At 38.2% G+C, this 7,821-nt stretch overlaps 2 long non-coding RNA genes across 2 annotated transcripts in view; one reads left to right on the top strand and one right to left on the bottom strand.

Moving 5' to 3' along the window:
• The window catches only part of LOC308063085, a 384,803-nt gene that overhangs the window by 64,603 nt on the left and 312,379 nt on the right, over positions 1–7,821 (top strand). The gene's annotated exons all lie outside the window — the stretch shown is intronic.
• The window catches only part of LOC308063084, a 73,589-nt gene that overhangs the window by 58,132 nt on the left and 7,636 nt on the right, over positions 1–7,821 (bottom strand). The window lies entirely within an intron of this gene.

The following is a 7,821-nucleotide window of genomic DNA, read 5'->3' as shown; positions in this document are numbered from 1 at the left end:
CTTTGTGAAAGAAAGACAAAGAACAAATGTTTGTTACGAAGGTATTTTAACTTTGAAATGTGTTACTTATTTCTTTCTTTTAACCATTTATTGTGAGCCCAAAATGGTCTGAATTTGTTAACTTAAGTCTCATGCTTTGAAGTTCTTCCTTTTAAATGCCTCCATGGGAAGAGTTGGTTTGGTTTCTGTTTTGTGTTTTTTTTTTTTTTTTTTCTTTTCCACAGGTAGGTAAGTACTGGGGAAACTGATTGGAAGGACTTTTTATATAGATATACCAGCTCAAGAAAGTGTTAACGTGTATACTTAAATTCATGTCTACTTCAGAATCTGACCTTGAATTCTTATGTGGTATTGCATCCATAAGTACAGAATAACCACATACTTAGCTGTTCTCCTAAATGGAGATATTTTCCTAAACTGGAACCAATTATTTTCCTTTCAGCTGACAAAGAATTTTAAGAAATGCTTTTTGTAATTTTTAAAGAAAGCCAATTTTAATTCTCCCAGAAGTTTAGAAATGTCAACAAGCACAGAAAATAGAATTCCAGGCAGAAATAGTAAGAAATGTTAGTATGTGAAAGCTACATATGGGCTGAGAGACTTTTCATGTCGCATTTCATCCAACGCAAATTAAAATGAATGAGATATGCAGTACCTCTGCAGCTTAGTTTTTGTGAAGTAAATGCCGGCAGATTCTTAAGTGGAGTGGCACAGCCTTGATATTACTGTGGTGTTACTGAATATGCCACTAACACGTGGTAGAGGTTTGGTACATCTTTAAACAAGTTAGGAAAAAGCCTCTCATTTTTCTCTGTTCTAATTATCCTCGTTCCAGTGGATTAGAAAATGGAAAATGTAGAAGTCAAGCTGAAGATGGTTCAGAGCTCAATCGCCTGCCAAGTTAAGTCTGACAAATGGCAAGTGTGTGTAATTAATACTGTCATCTTTCCCTAGACCAAAGGGTGACTGCAGTAACTATAGATTGTAATTGTCATCGTTGTCACATAAAATGTGCTATTATTAAGTTCAGGCTGAATTTTATTGCTAAGAATGCTCATAAATTGAATGGTCAGTCATTTAAATTACTAAATAGAGAGCTCTGTGGTTTGCTCTAAATCTACTTCCTAAGGCAATGTATTTGACTTTAGACCTCTGAAAACCAGCTACATTCCTTAAAGAGATGTTAGACAGGTTGATACTTATAAGAAAGGATGCTCTGACAGATGCACTACATTCTGTTCATGTTTTAATCATCCCTGTATTCTAATTTGTAATTTTTTTGTTGAAAGCCAAGTACTGCATATGCTATGTTGGCAACTTAAAAAATAGGAGTTATTATCTTGTTAGTGCAGCAGAGAGAATGAGTGAGGATGGTTTTGAAATATGGATGAATAATGTGTAGTTGTTTAAGATGAAAAGATGAAAGGGGATGGAAAGAAACCAATGTGTTCAAATGAGAGAATCTTGAGATCGAGTTCCTCAGCAGGATCTGAAGTCTTTCATTCTAGGGGTAAATCACAGGTCAGCAGTGATTTCATGTCTCTTCCTTCTGATGTCTGGATAACTACAAATTTTCAGGAAGGCTAACTCAGGACTGTTGTGAAAATAATACTCAACTAAAACATGAAGGCCTGATGAAATGAACGGGCCCCAGAATAGGAAGGGAACTGCAGCATTAATCAAGTCCCATGTCTTGCTATTAGAAGTTCATGTAATATCGGATGATAAAAGTGATTTGCTCTGTCTTAAAATCACTTAGATCTTTGTCCTCACTGTACAGTTACTGCTTCAAAATCTGACTGGTCTAATGGTCAGAAAACACCTCTTTATGGTCTTTTATTTTTGTGCTAACTTTGTCCTTTACTTTTAGGTGTTGTATGTACTTCTAGTATTGTCTTCACAAGAACGTTTATAAGGCATGATTATATTTTCACTCAGCTTTTGTTTCCCAACTAAAGATGACAAAATATTTTGCTTTAGTGGGTATGTTTGATCTTCTTGATCTTTCATGTTATACTATGTTGTTAGCTGGTTGGCATAAGCCAGCTCTGAACTGGGAGCCATATAACCACTTTACAAAAGTGCTGTGTTCAAGCTAGCAAGTGCTGCAATATGTGTTCTCTCTCAAGTAGGTTTTCTTTTAGGTTTGTCTGGAGCTTTTCTCTGAGTTGTTTCTAATACAAATTCCTGTTAGACTGTATACTCTTAACTTATATACTTAAGCCTTTGGTTTTTACATCATAGGTGCATAGCACTGGAAAAAGTCAGATGGCCAGGTGGGTTAAGTCAGTTTCCCTGTTATCACAGGCAATATATAGTAGAATCTGCATTCAGAAAGACATGCAGAACGTCCACTCCACCTTCCACCGTTCACGCAGGCCACAAACCACTCAGTAGCTATTTTTTATATAATAGTAGAAGACCAAAAGCTAAAACAATAATAAAACCCTGGAAGAAAACAGGAAAGCAAATGTGTCACTTGTAGGTCCCTGCAATGGTAAGAAATTAGGTAGATTGTATTTCCCAGATGATCATAAAAAGTGAAACAAGAACTATACTGCAGAAAAAGACAAAGTAAGCACTGGAGTAGCAAGAAGACAATTTCTTAAATCAGTGTTTCCTTTTGGCAGAAGAGATGTTTCTTGAGTTTGTGTGCCTGTGAGCACACATAAATTCAGTGCCTGTGAGTAAAAGAACAATTGCATTGAAAGTTTAGAAGCATCCTGTTACTGCTGAAAAATTGTTTTTTTTTTTTGGTGTGTGTATCAGAAAAAGTATTTGCTAGCCCAAGTGCAGCAATATAAATTAAAACATTATTTTGGCTAGGTGTCAAATTAAGATAGCAAAGTGCCAGGGTAATAGTGAAAAATGTTACTCCACAGCTTTGCTGATCCTGTTTGTTTTCAGTAATGAGCAGGCTTTCATATCAAATGCTAATAGCACAATGCTATTTTAACAAGATTGCTGACTGATGTGTCACAATTAGCTTACGTGTTAACTGTATCTGAGCAAAAGGATTGTTCTTCCTCTGGTCAGCACACACTCTCATGCACTCTGCTTAGTCAAAGTGCAGTGACAGTATAATGCCTTCCACAGCATAACAGGATAAGACAAACTTAAAGTATTAAATTGGTTCCCCAGGGCTTCCTTCTCTTTCAGATAAAGTCTAAAACCCTTTTGTGTGTGGGTCTGTGGGTGTTTGTTTACCTCCCTGCCACCGTCCCACCCCCAGCCCCCAAAGCAAATACAAATAGGAATTCAAATCTAATAGGAATTCACAGTTAATGAATTCAATATTAAACTCCAAATTTAATAGGATTGAATAGAGTCCAGCACAAGCATACAACTAAGAAAGACATGGAGTTAGTTCTTAAGAATATTCCCAACTGAAGTATTTGAAGGGTTGTTTCAACATAACCTATATGCATCATAAAACTTCTCATGATTCTAGCCAAATCCAGTGTTCTAAAATCGTGTAAATAACCAAAACCCTGAAATCTTTTTTGTATCACCACCAGCCTGACAATAGTTATTCTCAGACTTCCACAAAAAGTATTATCTGAGTTAAATGATGTTTTGCAGTCAGCTCCGTAGCTCCCACATCTTCATTGTATCAAGCATAGCTGCAGGGGAAGTGACTAAAACTTCACTGGCACAGAGGGAGGTACAGCTGCTGGCATTAGGGCTTAATTTGTCACTTTTTTTTAATCTCAGGAAGTATGCAAGAACTGAATGGTACTAATCTTTTGTGTGACAGGAAAAGGATGATCAGAACATGTTCAGTACCAGTACCATGGCCGTGTTGGAGCTCAGCCCTGGCTTCTGAAATGATCTTGAGCAAGGTTTTGAATATAGGCATGCCGTTTCACATTTTTCTATGCATTCTTAGCCCAGAGTACATTTTCTAGGCTACATCTAGGCATGACACCTATCCAGTTTGTGGTGAAAAAATGAACTGGTTGTCAAAAGGGAAAGAACAGCAGTATAATTTCAGCCTTTTTTTCAAGGAAGCCTGTGTAGAGTCCCAGCCAGGCCTGTGGTATCAGAATACCAGAAAATGACCTGCAACATGCTGCCATCACCATTAAAAAGACATCTTTATCTTGCTGTTTCCATTCCCTATACTAGCACAAGGCTGCTGGTACGTCAGCTGTGGTTGTCATGCTACTGCTCTAGGCCACCAGGGAATGCACAGGAGCTAGCCGTGGTTTAGGATTTCCATGTATTGTAAAGCTGCTTGGGTGCCACACTGCACTGCAGACTTCCTCAGCCAAGATGGTGTTTCCCTAGAACATGAGTTTGATCTTGGGGGAGTTGTGCCATAGGGTGGTCTGGCAATGGCTGTGTTGCCAGCACGCGTAGCCAAATGCAAGACAATGTTGCAGGGCTGCAATCCTGTGGCTGCCATGGGCACTGGAACGGTCTCTCCCTCCAGAGCTGTGACCACACTGCTCGCTGTCAGATTAGGCTGACACTGAGCCAGGCCTACTTAATCCTTGTTACTGTTTCTAGTTTGATTTCCTGAACTGAAAAAAAATACAGGATATATAAATATATGCACACACACTCACACACACATATATGCTCTCACGCTGTATTTGGGACGCCTTATTCTATTGATAAAATTCTGAAGTACTGTTTCCATATTAGCAAAACAGCTAGGGTCACCATGACCTGTTGGGTTGTGAACATTTGCTCTTATCTTGCCTGAAGAGCATCAGCAAGCCTAGATCACCACTGTATAACGAGTTTGTATACTGTTAGACTCTGTCTTCCTACCCAAATATCAAGACTTCCAGTGCCCTTTTTCCAAGAGCAATCCCTTAAAGACACTGCTGATAATGTAGTATGGGTAGAAGCATCTATTTGGCCTTGGGCCATAGTTGCTTTCTACTTTTACTGTTAACAGGTAGAAGCATTAGTGACTGTAACAGTGTTAATTGGGCTGTGATTTCATTTGCTATTCTGGGAAATTAATTTTGGTTCCCTGGCTTTTGAGGCTTTTTCTTGGATTTTTGGAGAGAAAGGTAGCTATTTAGGTATTTGGGGACTGTTCAATGACTACATGTCTGAAGGGCTGAAGAGGAAGTGCTGATATGTTTTGAAAAGCCTGGGTGTTTCTGTCATCAACTCTATATGCAGGAACTGGCACAACAGTTGTTAGTGTAGAGAGATACCCTAGATGGGTGGTAAATTAAGATGTGGAGAGAAACAGGATCACTGAATCCATCCTTTGAAGTGGGGAGGTGGGAGGGGGAAGGCTGTTAGCTGTGAATAATGAATAGACTATATACAGATACATGTATTTTAGTTTATTTTGTAGAAATAGTAGAAGGATATTGTATATCTATTTAAGGGTTGGATGGTATTTATTGAATACATTCATCCAAGCTGTACAAAAAATATTCAAGAATCATAATATTTTGCTCCCAGAATAAAATAAAAGTTAAATGAATATGTGGCATGAGCTATGCTGTGCTGTGGAACTAAGGCACACTTAAATGAGGGTGGAGAAATATCTTTAAGGGATCCCCTTGAAGGGTGTTCTTTCTCCCTCACTTGGTGATTGAATATCGTGGGATAAACCTGTATTTAGATTAATTGAAACAGTGGACATAGCAATGATTTGCGCGCTTTTAAAAATTATACTATGAAGTACTATCTCTTGAGAATATTAAGTATAACTGATCTTGTCCTTCCTGGGTGAGTGGACTAACAACTAGGACTCTCTCTGTTGCTTAAGCAAAGCATGGTAATTATTCTCTGTAAGATGAAGCACCATCCAGGGGAAGGAGTGTGAGAGCCTCCCACCTCTTAACTGGGTGATAGGAGATTTTTTTTTTTCTTTAGCTAAAGGAGGAATTTGAACCCAGATCACCCTCAGTTACAGAAATAACCAGCAATGAAAGCTTGGTCAGGAATGGCAAACTGAAATCAGTCTTTGTTTAAAATGAAAAAAATTGCCTCATGCTCTCTCTTTGTTTCTTGCCAAATACAAGGGATGACAGAAAACAATATCAAGCAGCTAACTCATCTCATCTTTCTGTTTAGGCACTGCCCCCAGTTTATCTTCATGTGCCTTTACTCATGCAATGTTCCAGCACTAATCTGCTTTCCCCAAGACATCTTGTACATGAATGTAAACTGTTCCAATGTTCTGGAGTCCTGGCAAAAGCTTCCCATGAAGAGACTGCTGTGCCCCAGAGGGGACAGAGAGGATGGGAACACTTTCTGGAAGTGTGTAAAAAAAAAAAAAAAAAAAAAAAAAAAAAAAAAGTGAAGCAGGAAGCAGTGGGATGGAGGGACCAAAGGCTTGCAGCTGAGCCAGCAACATTATTGCAGCTATTGCTCATTGTGAAGAGAGATCCCAACTGTAGAGCTTAATTGTTTTGTTTTGCTGGGTTTGTCATGGCAGTTGTCAGAATAATTCCTTTGTGCATGGCTGAATTGGATGTATGTACACAGTGCCAGCTTAGCCTTCTGATATCCTGAGGGGGCCTTTCCTAACGCAAATTATTTTCCATTGAACAGAGGGTGACTTGAAGTTTGGTCCTTATTTTTCCATATGGTATTTGTTCTCTTCCAGTGTGAAAGTCTGATGAGGATATTAGGCACAGTTGCTCTACACATGCCTAAAAGTATTTCATTCCCTGTGGTTTTCCTATCACTGACTGTTGGAGTCTTATATTCATTGAGAATAATGAACTCTGTTAGAAAAAAATGCTTTAAATACATAAAGCAGACTGTATCCTGCTCACACGTATCAGGGTCTGGGTGACGTTTCAGATTATTGCTGGGTATCTTGTTCCTTTATTTAAATAAAACTGGAATATAAGGGTCCTGAATCATCTGTCATGAGGTGCAAAACAGTCTTTATATATGTTCCAGAAAAACAGGCCTTGGGATACAAAATTGTTTTTTGGTTTTGTTTGGTTTTTTATTATTATTTTGCTTGTTTGGTTTATTTGGTTTTTTCCTTTTGTTTGGAATCCTTATAGAATATTACTTTTTGTGAAGGATTATTTTTTTCCCCTCCAGAGCCTTTCTTAAATGAACTGGCAAGAGGAGATTTACATTTCTCTGCATGACTGTAGAATACTGGAGTTAAAAAAAAAAAAAGAATGAAAAACTGTCACAAATTTATTTAAGAGCAGTGAAATGTTGCTGCCTTAATATACACTGTCAGCAGATTTTAAAAGGGGAAAAGACAGGGAACTGCATAATCACTAGGTTGTTTGTTTAAACTGGAGACTTTAAGCATGAGGGAAATGCTTCAGGATTTATACTGGGTAGCCAACTGATGTTGCCTTAACAAAACAAGGGCAAGTGAAAATTGCAGATGTGAAAAAACAATTTTTTGAGAGGCACTATTTTTCTTTATTGCAGATTCCAGGATTCTTTTCATCCTTAAGCAGTTGACCATTTTTCAGCTTTTTGGATCCCACTCAATTCCCAGGAGTGAACTAATAATCCTCTCTGTAACACATCCTACCACAGGCTTTGTTTCCTCTCCTTTCTGTCCTTTCCCTCTATTCTTTCATGGTTTCATTTCACTTCTTTCCTGCATTCTCAGTGTGGTTGTTCTTTTTGTCTCCTCTTACGAAGTTTGCATTTTAAAATGTTTCTTTGACTCCCACAGTAGGCCTGATACTAGATACCTCTTCAAAGTAATTCCTGTTCTGTGTTATTTTAGGATGCTCAAGCTACCCATTGGCAGGAAACATTTTGTTCACTGTATGAGGCAAAGAAACTATAGGTTTGTAGGTATGTGTGAGTGTGCAATTAAAAGCCATTTCCTATGCTTTAATTTGGGAGATTCAA

The sequence above is a fragment of the Falco punctatus genome (genome assembly GCF_963210335.1).
Source record: "Falco punctatus genome assembly, chromosome: 4".
NCBI classification, from domain to species: Eukaryota; Metazoa; Chordata; class Aves; order Falconiformes; family Falconidae; genus Falco; species Falco punctatus.
The sequence above is the reverse complement of the archived record's forward strand: the minus strand, read 5'-3'. Positions and strand labels throughout refer to the sequence as shown.